Genomic DNA, 22,690 nt, shown 5'->3' on the forward strand with positions numbered 1-22,690 from the left:
CATATTTATTTTCACAAGAGCAATAACACTCCAAAAGATGTAAGGCTAATATAAGGCATATGGTATATGTCAACTGGTAAGTAATTTCCCCCAAAAAATAGGTGGAAGCATTAAAGTCTTGGTCTCCCAGCTTCATGAGTAGCTACCACACAAGATGAAATAGGAAATAGTCTTTCCAGTACAGGAATCCATTTTATAGTATCTTTTATCAACTAGATTTTATCTAATAATTACCTACATTAAAATAGTTTGAAGGATCAGTGAATACATGAGTATTCAGAGGGGCTCATACGTGGTAGGTTTAGACATAATGCATCAAAACCTGCCCTTATTTACACTAATAAAAATTTGGAGTAACCCCATTGAAGTCAATAGAGTTGCACTGAATTTACACTGATGTAATTAAGTGAAGAGTTTGGCCAAACATCCTTACTGGCCTTGCTTGGTCTTAAATGTAAATACAAAGAATGGTCAGTAGTTCTGAGAAATAGATAGGAGTCTAACTCAAACAAACTGTTTTGCACTTCCATCTCTCTGATTTTGTACCCAGATGGTCAAATACTGTGGTACTGAAGGGTACTAGATATAGAATGGTAGTAAATATTCCAATCTCTTATATATTCTCAAATATTTATATCCTTACTATCTCAGAAATTATTTTGTGACCCTACAGAGGTGCTGAATTCGATCTTTCAGCATCATGAATGATCTAGCCAGTGGCTGTGCGGAGGACATGAAAGCAAAATACTAACAGTCCAGGAGATGCAGACAAAAGCATATAGACAATAGGGAATCTTTTCCCCACAACAACAAATCACTCACAACTCCTTGCCTGTACGTACAGGGAGAGATTGAAATTCAATGTTCTTTAGTATGGTCAAAACCAGCTCAAAATGAAATCAACAGAAAGATTCCCATTGACTACAGTGGGAGATGGATTAAGCCATGGGTCCAGATTCAGCAAGGTACTTAAGCACATACCTAATTTGAAGCATGTGAGTAATCCTGTGGAATTCAGTTGGACTATTCAAGTGCTTAAATACTTTGCTGAACCTGAGCCTTTGAAAGGAAGCACTGAAATTAGATTTTAAAGCTATTTTAGCAATGTTCCAATAAGGTATGAATAAATGTTTCTTGTATATAATATGCAACCTTATATCCTTGGATCCTGGAAACAGCACATCCTGGTCATGTACGTGCTTGTGTGTTCAGGGGAAGAAACGTGTTTGTTGTAAAATTTCAGAGACTTGCATAATGCACTAGAAAAAAATAACTGAGTTTCTAACTACAGAAATGAGGGGTACCAGTTATATTGCAAAAACTTAGATTTTCAGCTGTTTTTTTTTTTAATGAAAAATGAAATTTTCCAAGGAAAGGAAATATTTTCATGAAAAATTTTGTTCAATCACCTTCCCCACTCCCAATTTTCTGTTGGAAAAACCGCTTCAAAGGAAATTTTTTGACCTGCCCTACATATTTGCATAATTTTAAACTAAACTCTGGCAAATTTCATTTGTATGCATAGTTCAAAGAAACTGCCATTTAGTTGGTAATATTTTTCCTGTCTTAACTGTTCTAATCTTAATTGGAATGTTTCTAACCTCATCTTGGTAATACAAAAATTACTAGAAATTAAATGAACTTTGGATGACGTTTTGAAAAGGAAGGCACTATAGAAATACTAAGTGGTGTTGATATTATTAAGAAACATGCTGTAATATAAAAATGTCACAGTAATATATGTTGGCAACTTAATTATTGGACTGAGCTAAATTACAAAGTCATTGTATATTCAATGCATGGATCTTCATACTATTAAGGAGTAGATTTGCTATTTGTCATCCCATTTAGATGCTTGGCTGTTGACCCATTTTCAAGTGCTATGGACTGCTTGCCTTGAGCTGGGTCCATATTTAGGGTCCTATCCAACTCCCATTGAAGAAACTTAATTCTTTCCATTGACTTCAGTGAGATCTGGAATGGACTTTTAAAATATGAACATTTTCTTGCTTTCATATCAATGGACATGGCAATGTAAATATCACACTTCATTTATCCATAATGCATCCTATTGGCCAGACTGAATCTTTGTTCACTTAATGAACATGAAATACCAAGAGCTGTCAGAGGGACATCAAATGCAATTATAGCACATTTAGCACACTATGCCATGAGAAAATGGTTTCAGAATAACTGGTAATTTATTCTGTGCAAATTGTTCTAACGACGTAGTGCAGGAAGTATAATTGACAGCAATGTACATCATAACAATCTTAACTGAATTACACTACACAGAAGACAAATTTAGCACTGCCTTATTTCCACAGAATAAAATTTCATATATTTTGTTTGACAATCAAAAAGAACTCACCACAAAAAACACTAAACTACTAAGTCAGGAGTTTTTACAGCACATGTGTTTTTCTGTTCTGTCGTACGCACAATTATATATAAATAAATAAATAAAATACAATTTAAAAGTCACTCAAGGCCAAATACCGATTCCCATTGATATCACTGGGAGATTTTCCTGAATAAGGAGTTCAGAATTTGATCCACATTTGGGAGTCTGTCTGTGCAACTTATGAATTCTAGTTGTTGTTATGAAATTGTTCCATCAGTGAAAGACCCTATGTCAAAGTGTATCCACCATTTCTGACAGGACCCACAATAGGTTCACGTCAGATTGAGGACAATGGGAAGTACTTAATTTTTATGACTGCGTTGACTGATCATAAGATATACTAAGGATGTGTGCTTGAGTTGGGAGGAGATATTTTCTCCTCTTGTCTGAAGGGAGCAGGGAAGAGTAGAGAGTGGAAATTCCCCAATTAGGATGAAGAAACAGAAGTGCCAATGGAGTAATTTATAAATGACTAACGGGGGAAGACACACACACAGAGACAGGAACTTTGGGCAGGAGAGGGGAAGAGGACAAACTAGCAGAGGTCAGAGAAGGTGAGCTTGTGGTAAGGCTCCAAATTTCAAAATTAAAGCTATGCCCTGCTACAGATGATGACTTTGACCCCAGCCCAAAGAATGCTCCGGAGTGGTGAGGAAATGGAGGCAGGGAAATATATGTAGGGTTTATTTTTGAATAGAGTTATGTATTTCTCATGCTATTAAAAAAAGAGCAATGCTTTGTTCAAGTCCTGTGCAAGGTCTGTATGAATTATGTGCTACACCTTATCATATGACCCCTGAGAAAGTTAAACTAACTCAGAGGGCTCTCGTTTTCACCAAGATTCTGGGGGAGTGTGTTTTTAAGATATGAGGGAGTCTGAGAGGTCAGTCCCGATTCCAGGGTGCTGGGCAGTGGGCCAAGTGGTCTAAACTCTCAGAAGGGTGTGCTAAATAAAAAGTCTGGACCCCAGGCCCGAGGCAGTGACTAGATACTGTTCGGACTCCACAGGCATTGAGTCTGAGTGTTCAAGAGTGGTGCTAGACTGCAGCTGCACAATCAGGGCTGTCCTTAGGCATACTCAGCATACGTGGCTGCATAGGGCACCCAAAAATTTGACGGGACATGGGACAGCAGGTAAGAGTGGGTCAGCTCCTGCACACCCAGTGTACGCTGCAGTCTCCTTAGGCAGGGGCTGTATTCACAGAGCCGAATGCGCTGGCGCGGCACATGCTATGTGAGGAAGAGGGTACGGAGGTCTCTGCGGGGAACTGTGACTCTCCACTACCATGAGGTGGGCCAGGTGCTCGGTATCCTTTGCTGCCTCATCCCTCCCCGCCGCTGAGCCCAGGCTGTGGCAGCGACTGCTGCGTATGAAGCTTGGTGTGTGTCCGCAGTGGGGGCAGTTCTTCTGGGGGTCCATGGGCGGGGATTCCGAATTTGAGGTTGGGCATAGGGGCACCAGTTTAATAATGCTGCGGAGGGCCCCATAAATCCTAAGGACGGTCCTGTGCACAATGCTACGTTATGACAAAATAATTTTATAACTGAAGGAACACAAGGCACTGATCTGCAATTGAGTGTAAAATGAGGTTCCACGAGGCCACAAGGTGCAGGATCAGATTCTGAATATATATATCAGAACTGTACATTTAAAGTAATACAGTTGAGAGCCAAACTATTAGATTATGTAAATATAATCTCTAATGCTCCTGTAGTGAAGAAACAATATATATGTCTAACAATTTCCAATCAATAAATTTCTATTTATTTAAATTTAAATGCCAGATTGGGTCCCTGTGATTTGTATGAATAAATAGAGAAATAGTGAATAAAAGCAGGGAGATGATTTTACCTCTGTATACAGAATTGGTGACACTGATCCTGGAATACTACTGTGATGGGTTCCAGGGTACAATTTGGAACTAGAGTACCACTGTGTCCCCTTAACTCTCCACCCTGGCCTGTCTCTCACAAGGCTTTGCTAGTGACAAGCAGCAATCCCTTCCAGGAGTTATCACTCAGCACAACCGCATATGGAGCCCCACACCCAACTAAATTGCATGAATGCTCCCATAGCCAGGCACAAATCACAGAGAAAGGCACCAGAAAATCTCCTAAGCCCCCAGCCTTGCACCCCAGAACTGTACCATCTTGTCCTGATCAGAAGCCTGACCAGTGTAAGTTCATTACCCAGTCCACCCCTCCCTCAATGCAGAGAGGACACACTTTAGCCTTTTTAAACTGTGCTGAGATTTCCCAAGCACTTCAACCAAAAAGCGCTCTTTTAGGTAAAATATAAAACAGATTTATTAACTACAGAAAGATAGATTTTAAGTGATTATAAGTGGAAGGCACAAAAAGTCAGAGATAGTTACAAAAAAAAAGTAAGCACATAGTCTAAATCTTAAACCTTATTAGCATAAGCAGTATTTGGATCAAGCAGTTTTTCTCACCCACTGGATGTTGCAGGTAGGTTACAGTCCTTAATACACAGGCTTCCCCTGTAAGCCTGGGACCAGTCTCCTCTTTGTCTTCCCAGAATTCTTATTGCTTCCAGTGTAGGTGGAGGAGGAGAAAGCTAAAAGCATGATGCCACTGTCCCTTATTTTATACCCAAGCTTTATCTACACTACACAGTTAAATTAACTTAAGTTACACCAATGTACAGCCACCACTGTAATTAAACCACTGTTACATGTCTACACTATGCTCCTTGTGTTGTGTTGGCACATCCACAATAGCAGCTCTTACATTGACATAGAGAGCAGTGCACCATGGATAGCTATCCCACCGTGCAACTGGCCAGAGGGTATTTTCAGAAGGGTTTGCAATGCCTCATGGGGGCAGGTACAGTGTCACATGATGAAGGTTTCTTAATCCTAATGTTCCATGGGCATCCTACTAGATTGCCAGCCACTTGTCAACTGCCCTTGTAACCTTCAACCCAGCCATCTCTGTCAGAAAGCATGGATCCTGCATTGTTGTTCAGTATTGTGCTGTGCATTATGAACAGAAGGCTATAAGAGGTGCTCAACGGGGGGTTATTTGACTGGGGGTGCCTTTAAGAAGCATATTAACACTGCACCACAGTAGTGTGTGTTGCTGTAGTGTGCTGAGCCTGGCATTGTTTGTTTGCAGCGGGCTATGAACCTTGTAACGGTGGCTGTTTGTGCCCAAAAAGTAACACCTTTTAAATCACTTTTTAAAGTAGCACTCAGTGATATGACTAAACTGACATTGCTGAACACTAACACAAGAAGCCCACAGAAGTGTAGAGGTGGGGGAAAGGGAAAGGAGGGAGAGTTTGTGACAGGGAGTCTCCCTGTTAAGAAACTGACCCAGGTATGCTTGGTGGCCGTTGCTGAGTCACAGGGTTGAGCAATCCCCATTCTGTGGTGCTTCTCTTACAGAACTGTAAATCCCTTGTTTACAACTCCCCTGCTAATTAGTGGTCATTTAATGCCCACCTGGGTGTGGATCACCTCCTTTGTTGTCACTAGAGAACTAGCAATGGACGACTCCCAAACTTATAACATATTTTAACAATAACCATACAGCAAAATCTCATAACTTCTATACATGAATGATATACATATTTTTACAGAACAATGGGTTTCAGCAGATCATGACCTTTCATATGATATCTTACCTGGCATGTTTGTATGAAATATCAAAATCATATATGAATGATGAATGTGGAGGTTACAGGGTGCTACTTTGAGGTACGTCTGTCACAACTACATACAGTTCTTTTGCCCATATTTTGAAAAGGATGTTGAAAAATTGCAGAGAGTGCAGAAAAGAGCCACAAAAATGGTGAGAGCTGGAGAAAATGCCTGACAGTGAGAGACTTAAAGAACTCAATTTATTTAGCTTATCAAAAAGAAGATTGAGAGGTGACTTGATTACAGTGCATAGTACCTTCATGGGAAGAAAACAACGAGTACTAAAGGGCTCTTTAATCTAGTGCAGAAAGGCAGAACAACAACCAGTGGCTGCAAGCAGAAACCAGACAAATTAAATTAGAGATTAGGCACAATTTTTTATCAGTGAGGGTCACTGGCCATTGGAACAAACTAGTCAGGAAATTGCTGGTCCCTTCATTTTGTGATGTCTTCAGATGAATGCTGGCAAATATGCTCTAGATAAACACAAGTTTAAAAGCAAAATGAAGGGATCACACAGGGGTCATCTGGGTGAAATGTAATGGCCTATGACATACAGGAGGTCAGACTAGATAATCTAATGGTTCCTCCTAGCCTTAAATGCTGAACCTATGAAGAGGGAACTTTCTGTTGCATGGATCTCTCCCTCCCATGCAGAAGGAGGCTTAGCTGCTTCCACAACCGTATCCCCTTTCTGCCTTAGCCTCAGGGAGAGCGCTTAGTGGATCTGCACATGTGGGGAAGAAATGGCTCTGAGGACTGGCCAAACCAACATTGTATTTTAAGTAATTCACTTTCAGGAGACAATAGACAGTGGTGCCAAGAAAAACTCAATCTGCAAAGTTTGTGGGAAGCAGTTTTTCAAACCAATAGTTTTGTTAAAGCAAATTACACACACTCCATTGTTTACATGGTTAGATGTTCCACATCAAACCATACTCATCAGTAGTTATGGAAATGACTTTTGGTCACTATTGACTAACAGTGGATTTGAATCAGTGACCTACAGGTGAAAAGCCATAGCCCAGAGCCATCCAGTCTCCCAGATATAATCATTTTACTCCTGGATAACAGATGTTGGAAAGGGCACACAGCTAATGAGTTGATGCTTTTTAAAAGGGCATGAAAACAGAACATCTTTTCTATGGTAAATGCATAGTGATTAGAAATTTTGCGAAGAGGGAGGCATTGATTTATTTCTTAACAAAACAGACCTTGAGATTAGGGAACCATCAAACCAATCCCAATCAGAATAAAAGATGAAATAACTCTAGAAAGCATATCCACTAGCTACAAACCTTAGTGATTGTGTCACTCCAGGAAATTTAGTGGTTGACTAAGCAACCTGATATACTAAGTGTCCCCATCTATAAAAAATTAAGAGCAGATTCCAAAAGCCTGAAGCAGAACAATTGTTATTGAATGCTGAGCCCAAACGATTTAAGGTTTTAAAGTTGTCGATATAATCCTGGCTCTTGAAGTAAAAACTGCAGCACTGGAACAGCAGGATTTAAGATTGGAATAATTTATGATGCTGAAATTAACACAAAACATTCATTTTCTGAATATATTTATTAATGTAAAAAAGCCTACACTGTTTAGGGCCTCACACCGGACCCCACCGGACCTCACACCGGCTTCAAGGGTGTGATATAATAGAAATCCATAGGGTTTGTTTACACAAGGAAATTAATCTGGATTAATTGAAAGTGTGAATTTAAACCAAATTAGTTAAACCAGAATAACCCCCCATGAGGACATTCTAATTTGGAATAACATTGGCCTTCAGTTCACCTTAATTCACTTCCAAAGCTGAGTAATTATTCTGGAACAGAGTGTCCATATGGGGAGCTATTCTAGAATAGCTGTTGAGGAGTAGTTTATTCCACAGTAGCTATTCTGGTCAATTTCCTCCTATAGAAAAGTGGAATATGCAACTCCTGACTAATTTACATTTTAGGAAAATATGTTCTGTCTTCCTAACTTCCTTTATCAGTTTCAATTGTGTACAATAATCTTTACTTCCTGTTGCAAATGGTAGGTTACTGTGCATTGTAAAACAGTTCCTACCTTGTTCAAGAAGAGATTTTTCAGTCGCATGTGCTAGTGAAGTGAGGTTTTGTAAATACCTAAACCAGACTTTCTACATGTAGTTCAGTGTTTTGAGATCCTATCAGAAAGAGTGCTATAAACATGCATGACTATTACGAATATCACTAACCTTAAGTAAAGTCAATATTAAAATGTAAGCAGTGCCTTGTACTCAATTTTTTTATGATTGGTCTGTCTTCTTTGTGTGCAGATATGGTAGAAGTCACCATAGAATCTAAGTGTGGATTCAAACATGGACTGTAAAAACGTAATGAATGAACTCAGAGTGTCCCTGAGTTTCTAAATAGAACACAAGAGGGCTTTCTTTCCTTCAGTGTCAGTCCCCTACTATCTTTGCCCCTCCCAATTCATATTATTAATATGACATAAACTGAATTTAGTGAAATATTCGAATACCTCCTAACCTGAAGTAAATTAGAAGTTAAGTGCCATAGGCTCTTACAAAGCCAAAAATCTACTCATATAATAATGATGTTAGGAACACTCACCTTGTTTATTTATGGGTGTAGACATAGGGGCTGATTCAGTACGGCATTTAAACATATGCTTAATCTTAATTTGTAGTTAATGAAATTTAAGCATATGCTTTAATTTTAACTGAATCAGGATTTTAGTGTGGAGATGAAGTTTCACTATGGTGTTTTGGGTGCCAAGACATTATTATGTAATAAATGAACCAAAGGATCATATCAGTCGAGAAACAGAGAAGTAGTTTATCACTTAACAATCTACAGCAGCCATTAGTTATTTCCTCAGCTGTCTTGAGTGTGTCTCTGTAGTGGAAACTGGCAACATAGTGATTAAACCCACAAGATAGTGATTGACCTGTGACATGGGTATTTCCTTCAAAATAACCTCTATGCTATTGAAACCTGCTCAATGTAATTATTTCCTCTGCAGAAACTTTTAAAGCATCTGTATCTTTATTGATCTGCTCAGCTAAACAACTGTTTCTCTCTTCTCCAATAACAATATTGATTTTCTGAAATCAATCAGTCATTGCTGACTGTGTTCACATGTGGAGAAATAGTTACCCCAAAGCAATCTCAGGGTTCAAAACTGTGTCCCCAGATTTCATTTATAATGGCATTGTTTTTATATGGTGGTAAGTCAAAAGTAAGAACTTTCTTTGTCTCTTTCCACTATTAACCTACATAAGAGTGATTGTTTAATAATAACTGAACCTACATTTCCCATTTGGAGTAAAATAAACAATCAATCAACACAGACAAATTAAATTCATATTTAGACTATCACATAACAGAGCAAAAATGAGAGAGAGAAAGAGAGGGAAACAGACCATGGTGGTGATGAATGGGTGGAGGGAAATGTATGGAATGGAAGGGGATGGTATAAGACATACTTTCTAAAATTAGGGAGGCCATCAAACCCCTAAAGTACAGAGTGAAATAGAGCTATGCAAACTAAATTCCCCAAGAGCATGAATATATATATATATATATATTTAATCCACAATCATTCTATTAACAAACTGTAGAAGATTTTATACTCTTAGAATGTAATCTGATTTTACTGTTCACTGTTTAAGAACCATGTTTGTATGGTCTGTGTTGCTCATAGCAACATGTGTCTATCACCACTTTAAAATGATTAGCAGCTCAATTGTGAGTTGCAGGATGGGTCAAACACAGGTGCATATCTCACTTAAGGAGGAATAACTAAGAAAGAAACACAATTGACATGATAATTCAAGCTAATATTATATATATATAGCTAATTTGGAGAAAATGAAGGTTTAAGCCTTTTACGCTCATAGTCAGCAAGTAGCCTCTGAAGCAAATGTTCATATGATCTGCACTAGCTTTTATTTTCTGTATTGTCTTTTCTACTCTAGCAAGGAGGTTTGACAAGTCTACGACCTATTAGTACAATATTACCAGAGTACTCTTATTTTTATCATTAGAACTGCATGAATAACTTATTTTTCAGTTTGCTGGCCAAATCATAAAATTTAAAAAAAAATTGTTTTGGGTTAATTCAAAACAATTTTTTTGGAATTTTTTGGCAAACTGAAAAAACTTTTGTTTTGGATCAAAGAAATGTTTCATTTCATTTTTGAGTTTTTACCTTTTGTATAAAACTGAAATAAAACGTGAAAGTCATTTTTTAATAGAAAAATTGAAAAGTTTAGTGTTAAAAATGTCAAAACATTTTGTGTTTTTGAAATGTATTACAGCCAAATAATTCAATGAATTCCACACAGATTTGCAATATGTTTTGGTCAACCTGAATCTACATATTTTGTAGAAAAAAAGTTGTGTCCTAAAAATTTCACCCACTATTAATACTGCACTGTTAATATTGCAATTGTTTCTTAAGCTAAGGAGAACAAAGTTGAATAAAGGGGCAGGAGAACCACTTCCCAGAGTTTATACTGGCTACATCTCCCACCTAGAGAAGTTATATAAAATCTCACAATAATACCTAAACTTTGCATTTACAGTATGTGATACAGCATGACCAGAAAGCAGCAGAAGAGTGATATAGGAGAGATATGTAAGTCCCAGGATGAGGAGGAGCCTTATTCCCTGCAGAGGGAAGAAAGGTTTCTACAGATTAATTAAAAGCACCTGAAGCCAATTAGAGCACTTGAAGCTAGTCACCTGATAAAAACCTCCTGCTTCAATCAGCCAGGGAAAGGAGTTGGAGCAGAGAGCAGTTTGAAAGAGTTGAAGTAGAGGAGAGTTTGGAGAAGTACTGTGGCTGGCTAGAAGATCAAGACCCTAGGTAAAGAGACATCTGGCCTGGACAGACAGACAGGGGGTAGGAAGCCCCACAAGCTGAAGAGCAGGAGAGGGAAGTAGCCTGGGGGAAGGAAGAACTAGTTCAAGTGGTTTACCACTTATCCCTAGGGCACCTGGGCTGGGACCTGGAGTAGAGGGTGGGTCCAGGTCCCTCCCTCTCCACTACCCGTCTCTGGGTTACTAGTAGGACAGTAAATACCCTAGTTCAGGGGTCGGAAACTGCAACCTGAACCTGCCTCTTCCCCCCCCGCCCCAGAAGAGGAAGTGTGGGGTCCAGCATAATCGTACCGGCAATTTGCCACAAATACAATGGACTCAAACTATTTAAACTTAATTTTATAAAATCTTCCAAAGATTTTGAAGGAAATTGCCATATTTGTCACAAAAGCAACTCTTTAAAACTTGCATCATGTGATAAGTGCATAATTCTGAACTCTGTTCTTGGTCAAGCATTATTCACAATATATACTCATTTTTAAAGCATATTTTAGGCTACAATATTTTAATAAACTTTGTGAGGACAAAGTCTTACAATATGGAAAAACCCTCCTTTACCTTATTATTGGATTCTTTCCTCTACAACATTTAGATCAGTGGCTCTCAACCTATTTATCATTATGGGCCACATATGAGGTCCACAATGTGTTATGTGGGCTGCATACAATACTACCTGTATGGCCCTGAAGATGTCACATGGGCCGCAGTTGAGTGGTGATTGGGCTGCAGGTTGAGAACCACTGATTTAGATGATACCAAAATCTGCTGCCTTTGGGCTCAAATCATGATGAGAGCTATCTGAGAGAAGTTTTGGGATATGATTTTTCAAATGAAATCCACCAGTTCCATGGTGGAACTCTGGCAAGATTAGCTGTTTTCATAAGAGCTTCTGCTGCATCTCAGCTGGAACCCGATGGTAAGTCACATCCAGATTTAGAACTGACCCATGACCAAAATGATAGGGGTGAGTTTGGACTTGAGGGATTCAAAGCTAACTCCTTTTCTATACCACCTTAAATATGAGGGAGTTTGGATTCAGTGTTCCAGTTCTTGCCTCTAATTACAACAGGTGCACCTTGTGAGTAAATATAAATACTTAACCCGATATACACCTGCCTCAGTTCCATCTTTGTGTTGTATGTTTTATGTAGTGTACTTCCATGGTATGCAGGTCAGTTAATTTCAAGGGAGTAAGAAGGTTGCTCTGTTTTCCTGCAAGAATTGAGTTTATCCCCAAAAAGCTTAAATTTCCATTCTCCTTCCTACCATTACAAAGCTGTTTCTGATGCAGTGCACTCATGAAGTTACCTTAGTTAGTAACTACTGTATAACCTCATACTATATATCAATCTTTGCTGGGTAAATAGAGAAATTTGGGAACTGTTTCCATAAATAGGGAATAGATTACTAAACTTGCCAACCTATGGCTGGATCCAAAGCCCACTGAATCAATAGAAAGATTCCTACTGGCTTTAACAGGCTTTGACTCAGATGTCTAGTAAGGATTCTCCTAGTAGAGACTCTTCTACATCTAGACTCAAGCAGTGCCAAATACTTTTTAGAGAAAGTAATACTTTGCCTTATTAGTGTAGGGTTGCCACCATTCTAATTGCTGGTAACCAGACACCGAAGACCACAGCCCCTGCTCCACCTCTCCCCGCCCCAAGACCACACCTGTGTTCCACCTATTCCCCTGAGGCCACACCCCTGTTGCTCGCTTCTCTCCCTCCCTCCCACTTAGCTCGCTGGATCATCTCAAGGAGCCTGTGTGCAGGCAGGAGGCAGTCCCAGCTGAGCAGGGGCTGCTGTGGGTTAATGACCCCATGCCTTCCCTTGCCCCTTCTGGTCGTAAACCAGGTACCTGTCAACCCTAAATGGCACCTGGATACAGAAGACAAAAACTGGACTGTCCGGGTAAAACTCAGATGGGTGGCAACCCTATATTGGTGGTTTCACAAAAATATGAAAATGCTGCCAAAACATTTTCACTACCACTAGAACCAGTTGACAACTGTGGAAGACACTGTGGTTCAGCTGATGGGGAAACCCCCCAGAACATATTCAAAAATCTGAATAGAGGAGCTAACATCAGAGCCAGCAAAAATTGGTAACCTCTCTGACTTGGTTAATTTCGAAGCAGACTTTCGGTTGCCTATGTGTGGATAAGTGAAATAGAACTGCTTTAATTATATTTATTTGAGCATAAGCTTTCGTGAGCTACAGCTCAATTCATCGGATGCATCTGATGAAGTGAGCTGTAGCTCATGAAAGCTTATGCTCAAATAAATTTGTTAGTCTCTAAGGTGCCACAAGTACTCCTTTTCTTTTTGTGGATACAGACTAACATGGCTGCTACTCTGAATCCTTTAATTATGTTTGCCAAAAATGCTTTTCTCTCAGACATCTTATGGATTTTCTGAGAGCTCTGCTTAGGGAGATGTTATAGATCAACCTAACTAGTTGCAGTTAGATGTGAATAGTATAATGTTTGGAGGTTTGTATCCAAACAGGTGTGCCCTCCCTTCTTTTCTTTTTCTAAATACTGTAAGTGAATTTAGTATCCATGATAGCAAGAGGCTAAAAACACAGGCTTGGGAAAGTCAGAATGGAAGCAGAATGCTGTACAAGCTTTCCCCCAAACTCTGCCAGCACACCTCAATACTATTCCTGGGCTTCTCTTGAGCTGCCAATCATGCTAAATTATACTAAATTATGGCTTTATGTTGCAGACAAATGGAGACTCAGATGGGATCACAAACACATTTTCTCTTTGGCCCTTTCTTGTTTTGGTCTACTTTACACAAATAGAATTTCAACAGCTAACACACATTTACAGGCTAGAGACTGGTTTACCTTTTCAAAGGCTTTTTATTTTAAATTTCACTTTGCTGTTTCCCCTGACACCAGGCACAAATGTTGCCTGCCTTGGAAGTGTCATCCCTTTATTTTGCTTTTAGCAAGCAGGCATTGATAATAGTAGGTAGCATGTTGTTAACAGTTTAAGCTGATAGAAGCATCAACTTCATGAGAAAAGACTGAAAAAAAATTTCTGTAATTTCCCCCTGTCTCCTTCTAAAATGAGTCCCCTGATGTTCTGTCCTGTTGTTTCTGAAGTAAGGCTACTATTCCGTCCTGCCGATTGTCTGTTGCAGCCCTCAAGCTGGTATCATATTTAAAGAAAGATGTTTCTTATTCGAGATGTATTGAACTATTGGAAATGGCTCAGTTGCCTCAGAAAGGAAGTTAATGGGGTAGAGAGGATATTTCTATACCCATACCTCCTATCTATAATTGATAGTGGATAGCTGATAATCCATGAGTGTGAGTGTTTAGAGTATTTTTGATGCTTCTTGCCTTGTTGTGCCACTTTTTATAAGAGTGCCATGCAGTTAAACCTAGTAAACAAGATCCACAATAATTTTAAAAGCACAGTCTTTCATGTCAAGATACCTGTTATCCATCAGCTCCTGCATACTTCAGTCAGGCAGATTTATCAGGTAACACATACAAAAATGTTTTTTTAAAAAAATAAGAATGACTAGCATAGTATTAAGTGTTACACCCAGGACCTGATCCATCACCTTTACCTATTTAAATCAGTAGGCCCATTCACATGTGTAAGGGATGGAGGACTGAGTGCAGAAATGTATTCAATGTTTTTGAACAGACTAACAAAGAAAACGTGCAATTAAATGCTGCTACGGTTCAGGGCTAACTGCGCCTCTGTACCCTTTGTGATATCTCTGAGTTCACCTCCTCAGATGTTAGGTCTTCTGGCTTTTACCTCTCTCCCCCCGCCTCAGACCAGAGATCTGGACTGCAGGATCCCGTGTACCAGCCATTTCTCCCTGCGGGTCTGCCTGGGTTCATATACGTGCAGTTCTTGTTCCCCTCTGGGAGCTTGTGATCGATGTGTTTCAAAGAGCAGTGAAACCTTCTTAAAACTAATGCATTTCTGGGAAAGAGAACTATGCCCTGGTCTACACTAGGACTTTAGGTCAAATTTAGCAGCATTAAATCGATGTAAACCTGCACCCGTCCACACGATGAAGCCCTTTATTTCGACTTAAAGGGCTCTTAAAATCGATTTCCTTACTCCACCCCTGACAAGTGGATTAGCGCTTAAATCGGCCTTGCCGGCTCGAATTTGGGGTACTGTGGACACAATTCGACGGTATTGGCCTCCGGGAGCTATCCCAGAGTGCTCCATTGTGACCACTCTGGACAGCACTCTCAACTCAGATGCACTGGCCAGGTAGACAGGAAAAGAACCGCGAACTTTTGAATCTCATTTCCTGTTTGGCCAGCCTGGCAAGCTGCAGGTGACCATGCAGAGCTCATCAGCACAGGTGACCATGATGGAGTCCCAGAATCGCAAAAGAGCTCCAGCATGGACCGAACGGGAGGTACGGGATCTGATCGCTGTTTGGGGAGAGGAATCCGTGCTATCAGAACTCCGTTCCAGTTTTCGAAATGCCAAAACCTTTGTCAAAATCTCCCAGGGCATGAAGGACAGAGGCCATAACAGGGACCCGAAGCAGTGCCGCGTGAAACTGAAGGAGCTGAGGCAAGCCTACCAGAAAACCAGAGAGGCAAACGGCCGCTCCGGGTCAGAGCCCCAAACATGCTGCTTCTATGATGAGCTGCATGCCATTTTAGGGGGTTCAGCCACCACTACCCCAGCCATGTTGTTTGACTCCTTCAATGGAGACGGAGGCAATACGGAAGCAGGTTTTGGGGACGAAGAAGAAGATAGCTCACAGCAAGCAAGCGGAGAAACTGGTTTTCCCGACAGCCAGGAACTGTTTCTCACCCTGGACCTGGAGCCAGTACCCCCCGAACCCACCCAAGGCTGCCTGCTGGACCCAGCAATCAGAGAAGGGACCTCTGGTGAGTGTACCTTTTTAAAATACTATACATGGTTTAAAAGCAAGCATGTGAAAGGATTACTTTGCCCTGGCATTTGCGGTTCTCCTAGATGTACTCCCAAAGCCTTTGCAAAAGGTTTCTGGGGAGGGCAGCCTTATTGCATCCTTCATGGTAGGACACTTTACCACTCCAGGCCAGTAACACGTACTCGGGAATCATTGTAGAACAAAGTATTGCAGTGTATGTTTGCTGGCATTCAAACAACATCCGTTCTTTATCTCTCTGTGTTATAATTCATGGTCACCTGGTTGAAATAGAGTGCTTTTCTTCAGGGGACACTCAGAGGAGCCCATTCCTGCTGGGCTGTTTGCCTGTGGCTAACCAGAAATGTTCCCCGCTGTTAGTCACAGGGAGGGGGGAAGGTTGAGGGTGTAGCCACGCGGTGGGGGGAGGCAAAATGCGACCTTGTAACGAAAGCACATATGCTATGTATGTAATGTTAACAGCAAGGTTTACCCTGCAAGAGTGTAGCCACTGTTTTATAAAATGTGTCTTTTTAAATACCGCTGTCCCTTTTTTTTTTCTCTACCAGCTGCATGTGTTTCAATGATCACAGGATCTTCTCCTTCCCAGAGGCTAGTGAAGATTAGAAAGAAAAAAAAAATGCACTCGCGATGACATGTTCTCCGAGCTCATGCTGTCCTCCCACACTGACAGAGCACAGATGAATGCGTGGAGGCAAATAATGTCAGAGTGCAGGAAAGCACAAAATGACCGGGAGGAGAGGTGGCGGGCTGAAGAGAGTAAGTGGCAGGCTGAAGACAGGGCTGAAGCTCAAATGTGGCGGCAGCATGATGAGAGGAGGCAGGATTCAATGCTGAGGCTGCTGGAGGACCAAACCAGTATGCTCCAGTGTATGGTTGAACTTCAGCAAAGGCAGCTGGAGCACAGACTGCCACTACAGCCCCTGTGTAACCAACCGCCCTCCTCCCCAAGTTCCATAGCCTCCACACCCAGACGCCCAAGAATGCGGTGGGGGGGCCTCCGGCCAACCAGCCACTCCGCCACAGAGGATTGCCCAAAAAAAAGAAGGCTGTCATTCAATAAATTTTAAAGTTGTAAACTTTTAAAGTGCTGTGTGGCATTTTCCTTCCCTCCTCCTCCACCACCCCTCCTGGGCTACCTTGGTAGTCATCCCCCTATTTGTGCGATGAATGAATAAAGAATGCATGAATGTGAAGCAACAATGACTTTATTGCCTCTGCAAGCGGTGATTGAAGGGAGGGGGGCGGGTGGTTAGCTTACAGGGAAGTAGAGTGAACCAAGGGGCGGGGGGTTTCATCAAGGAGAAACAAAGAGAACTTTCACACCGTAGCCTGGCCAGTCATGAAACTGGTTTTCAAAGCTTCTCTGATGCGTACCGCACCCTCCTGTGCTCTTCTAACCGCCCTGGTGTCTGGCTGCGCGTAACCAGCAGCCAGGCGATTTGCCTCAACCTCCCACCCCACCATAAACGTCTCCCCCTTACTCTCACAGATATTGTGGAGCATACAGCAAGCAGTAATAACAGTGGGAATATTGGTTTCGCTGAGGTCTAAGCGAGTCAGTAAACTGCGCCAGCGCGCCTTTAAACGTCCAAATGCACATTCTACCACCCATACTGCACTTGCTCAGCCTGTAGTTGAACAGCTCCTGACTACTGTCCAGGCTGCCTGTGTACGGCTTCATGAGCCATGGCATTAAGGGGTAGGCTGGGTCCCCAAGGATACATATAGGCATTTCAACATCCCCAACAGTTATTTTCTGGTCTGGGAATAAAGTCCCTTCCTGCAGCTTTTGAAACAGACCAGAGTTCCTGAAGATGCGAGCGTCATGTACCTTTCCCGGCCATCCCATGTTGATGTTGGTGAAACGTCCCTTGTGATCCACCAGAGCTTGCAGCACTATCGAAAAGTACCCCTTGCGGTTTATGTACTCGGCGGCTTGGTGGTCCGGTGCCAAGATAGGGATATGGGTTCCGTCTATGGCCCCACCACAGTTAGGGAATCCCATTGCAGCAAAGCCATGCACTCTGACCTGCACATTTCCCAGGGTCACTACCCTTGATATCAGCAGATCTTTGATTGCATGGGTTACTTGCATCACAGCAGCCCCCACAGTAGATTTGCCCACTCCAAATTGATTCCCAACTGACCGGTAGCTGTCTGGCGTTGCAAGCTTCCACAGGGCTATCGCCACTCGCTTCTCAACTGTGAGGGCTGCTCTCATCTTGGTATTCATGCGCCTCAGGGCAGGGGAAAGCAAGTCACAAAGTTCCATGAAAGTGCCCTCACGCATGCAAAAGTTTCGCAGCCACTGGGAATAGTCCTACACCTGCAACACTATGCGGTCCCACCAGTCTGTGCTTGTTTCCTGAGCCCAGAATCGGCATTCCACAGCATGAACCTGCCCCATTAGCACCATGATGCATGCATTGGCAGGGCCCATGCTTTCAGAGAAATCTGTGTCCATGTCCTGATCACTCACGTGACCACGCTGATGTCGCCTCCTTGCCTGGTATCGCTTTGCCAGGTTCTGGTGCTGCATATACTGCTGGAGAATGCGTGTGGTGTTTAATGTGCTCCTAATTGCCAAAGTGAGCTGAGCGGCCTCCATGCTTGCCTTGGTATGGCGTCCGCACAGAAAAAAGGCGCGGAATGATTGTCTGTCGTTGCTCTGATGGAGGGAGGGGCGACTGACGACACGGCTTACAGGGTTGGCTTCAGGGAGCTAAAATCAACAAAGGGGGTATCTTTACATCAAGGAGTATTTCAGGCAGGACTTCACGGAGGGTTCCAATAAGAAATGGTGCACCTAAGTTATTGTTCTTATTGGAACACGGAGGTTAGCCTGGCCTCTGATTGATACATGGCTAGATTTACCTTGCTGCACCTTCTCTGTGAGTGACTGCAGTGTGACCTAGAGGAATGAGTCCCCTAGACGGAGGAGGAGGCAAATGAGTACAAAACAAATCTGGTCTATTTCTTGTTTTGATCCACTCCATCTATCTTTTACATCTTTGGCTGGCAGCAGACGGTGCAGAAGGACTGCATGCCATCCACATCTCATGGTTGCTCGGCAGAAGATGGTACAGTACGACTGCTAGCCATCCTCATCTCTTGCCTGCCTGGCAGAAGATGGTACAATATGACTGCTAGCAATCCTCATCTCTTGCCTGCCCGGCAGAAGATGGTACAGTACGACTGCTAGCAATCCGTATCGCCTGCCTGCTCACACCATAAGACAGTTCAATAGGACTGACTGCAGGACTAAAGAGAATGACCTGGTCAAGTCACTCCAAATTTAGTCCCTGTGCCCATGTCTGCCCAGGCGCTCCCAGCCGACGTGGCCAGGAGCACCTTGGACATGACGATGACGGCTACCAGTCGTACTGTACCGTCTGCTGCCACAAGGCAAGGGGTTGCTGCTACTGTGTAGCAATGCCGTACCGCGTCTGCCAGCACCCAAGAGACATAGGGTGACGGTTACCTGAGCGGGCTCCATGCTTGCCGTGGTATGGCGTCTGCACAGGTAACTCAGGAAAAAAGGCGCGAAACGATTGTCTGCCCTTGCTTTCACGGAGGGAGGGAGGGAACTGGGGCCTGACGATATGTACCCAGAACCACCCGCGACAATGTTTTAGCCCCATCAGGCATTGGGATCTCAACCCAGAATTCCAATGGGCAGCGGAGACTGCGGGAACTGTGGGATAGCTATCCACAGTGCAATGCTCCGGAAGTCGACTCTAGCCTCGGTACTGTGGAAGCACTCCGCCGAGTTAATGCACTTAATGCACTTAGAGCATTTTCTGTGGGGACACACACACTCGAATATATAAAACCGATTTTTAAAAAAACGACTTCTATAAATACGACCTTATTCCATAGTGTAGACATACCCTAAAACAATAAAAGACCTCCATGAAAGCTGAACTGACCCCTAAGTCCTTCTAATGTAGATGACCAGGGCAGGCCCACTCCTTCAGCCACACTAGTGGGTCTGTGCTCTCAGCCTAAGTTTCTTTTCATCTTGGCTCTCTCACCTTCTGTCTAAGAAGTCATCTCTGCCCACTGCAAAACCTGTCTCCCTCTGCTTCAGGGAGTGTCCTTTTTAAAACAGCCAAAGTCCTTTGTTCTCTGGATTCCTTATTTGCTGAATTTATCTGACCAGCACTAGGAAAATGTATTTAACGCACAAAGATTCTAATATGCCTATTTCCTTATCTAAGCTTAACCTCTCTTTCCATAATGGGGGAAGGGAGGTCAGGCAACACGTTATCACTTGACATGTATAGCTTTCTGGATCTATCCTTCCACTTGCTGGATGCATTTCCTTGAAATCCTATGTTGAACTAATTCAATATGTACATTTAGTGATCCTCTTTTCAATATACAAACATATAAAGCATTCATAGATGGATACAACTAACTCCAAATCTGTCACAAATGCATACAAAATATTGTTTAAAATTACAGTAAATTAGATGGCATCTTTGATTTATAACGTTTTTAACATGAGCATGAAAGATCTGGTACATACATACATATGTACATATTATTCTTATCTCTTTCTCTTCTGCTGTTGCCCCATGAAAGAGCTAATGGTTGAGTGCTGGGATTGTGACATCAGAGTTAAATTAATTTTTCTTATGACTGACCTAATCTGTGCAGCTCTTTCCTTTTCCTCTTTCCTGCCCTATTTTCCTTCACTCCTCCCGCCCCCCTACGTGCAAGATATTACTGTGTGGATCATCTGTGACCTCAGAGGTAGGGTCACAATAAACAAGGTAACCTTCCTCTCTTTATGAATATATAGGGACAGATCCTCAGCCTCTGTGACACAATGAGAATTCCTCTTAAAGTGGTACAGAGAGAGTTGAAAGCTACCTTAAGCTAACAGTAGAGAATTCCAGTAGCAGAATACTGAATTGTCATAGCTAGCCATACACTGGCCCTTTCTGGCTGCACTTACATGGGCACATTTTTGGTCAGGATGTGGAGTGTTCTCGGACGGGGATGGAGCCCTATGCTCTTCCTGGAGGGCAGTTATTTACTAACATAAGTTACAGCAGCTGGTGTGAGTCTGGCCCCTGACAGCATCCAGGGTCAGCCTACCCTACCTCTGTCTTCCCCACATCCCTGGGTGTGCTAATCACTGCTCTGTTGCACCTGGTGGAATTAGACATAGGTTACTACACCAGTAAGTGTCCATGAGGTAGGCATGAGTAATGAATTAACACTGGAAATCTGAATTTAAATGATGGTGGAAATGTTGTGAGAATATCTCTTGAATTCATGGCAGAATCTGGATCCTAGCCCCAATCCAACCTTGAATTCATAGCCATATACTAGTCCAAACCTAATTCAGATACATATCTGCACACCATCTCAGTGGGCATATCTTTATTTGAAAGTGTGTGGCAGAACACAATGAGCCAAATTCTCAGCAGGTGTAAATCAGAGTAGCTCCTTTGAAGCCAATGGAGTTGCTCCAATTTACACAAATCCAATAGCTTTCTATAGCAGTGTTGATTCTCCTTAGCCATAGAATTGGAGATGCAGTGCAAGAACAATGATGTGGTGTGTTACACAGTGAACAGAGCTGTTAAGAATAAAATAAAGTATATTTCATGAAGAAAAAATTGAAATGTGAGTTTTTTGATGAAAAATTACATTTAAATTTTTCAGTTTTCTTTTTGAAAAAATCTGTTTCTCACTTTGACGTTTTTTCACTGGGAGAAGAGAAGTGGGGAGTAAATTAAGTAATTTTCCCCCATTGAATAAAAATTAGTTAATGAATTCCTTCAAATGCATTAACACAACAGTGGGAAGTAGCTACCTATTGGTTCCATCCAAACGTGGCATAGCTTACTCTTCCAAGACTGACAGCCTCAAATTGAAGAGGAACCTAAAACTTAAATATGCTGGCCTCAGAAAAGAGGAGGGGTGAATGGGATGTCAGCCTACTGGTGCCCCAAATGATTGAGACTCAGAGAGAACACATGACTTGAGCATGCTGGCTCTCCCAACTCAGAGATGGGAATAAACTGGACGTACCTAAATTATGGACAAAGATTAAGTTTAGATAAGGAAAGGGACATTTTAGACTCTGTTGTGTTAAATCCATTTCCCTAAGTGTTGGGTTTCCTTTGGCAATTAAATGCTGCTTGGTTTTGAAGAAGCTATTTTTGAGTTACTTTAATCAGTTACCATCACAAACTCCATAGGTGTCCAATGCAAGTTGGGCCTGTTGGATTAACATGGTTGCTATACAGGAGGGCTGAAGCACAGAGGTCATCTGGTTCCTCTCAGAGTGAGGTGCAGGAATCTAGGCACCTAAAGGGTGCACTTGAGAGGAACTAAAAGGGGTCGGAGGTCCATCTTGCCCTGTAACTATTTCAAACAGAAAGTCAATAATTAATGAACCAAGCAAGAAGATTGCTTTTCTGGAAAGGTAACTTCATTATTCTGATGCTTACATCCCCTGTACTCCATCTTGTGCATAAAATTTTCCTTTACTACAGTTTCCAGACACTAACAAAGATCTACTTTCTCTTTTGAATGGTAACTTTTAACTAAAACTAATAATTAAACTGGATCCTGGCCTTCTGGTATTGAGGCAGAAGCTTTTCTTTAAGTTTGAAAGATATAGCTTTACAATGGGGAGAAAACTATAAATGTGAAATAATCTGAGCAAAATATTTCCACATTTTATAATACAGTTCTCATTAAATATCCATTTTACATTATAAAAAAATGGTGTCACATTACCTCCTATGATTTTATATATATATATATATATATATATATATATATATATATATATATATATATATGTGA

Source organism: Lepidochelys olivacea (assembly GCF_965140295.1).
Source record: "Lepidochelys olivacea isolate rLepOli2 genome assembly, chromosome: 5".
In the NCBI taxonomy this organism is placed as follows: Eukaryota; Metazoa; Chordata; order Testudines; family Cheloniidae; genus Lepidochelys; species Lepidochelys olivacea.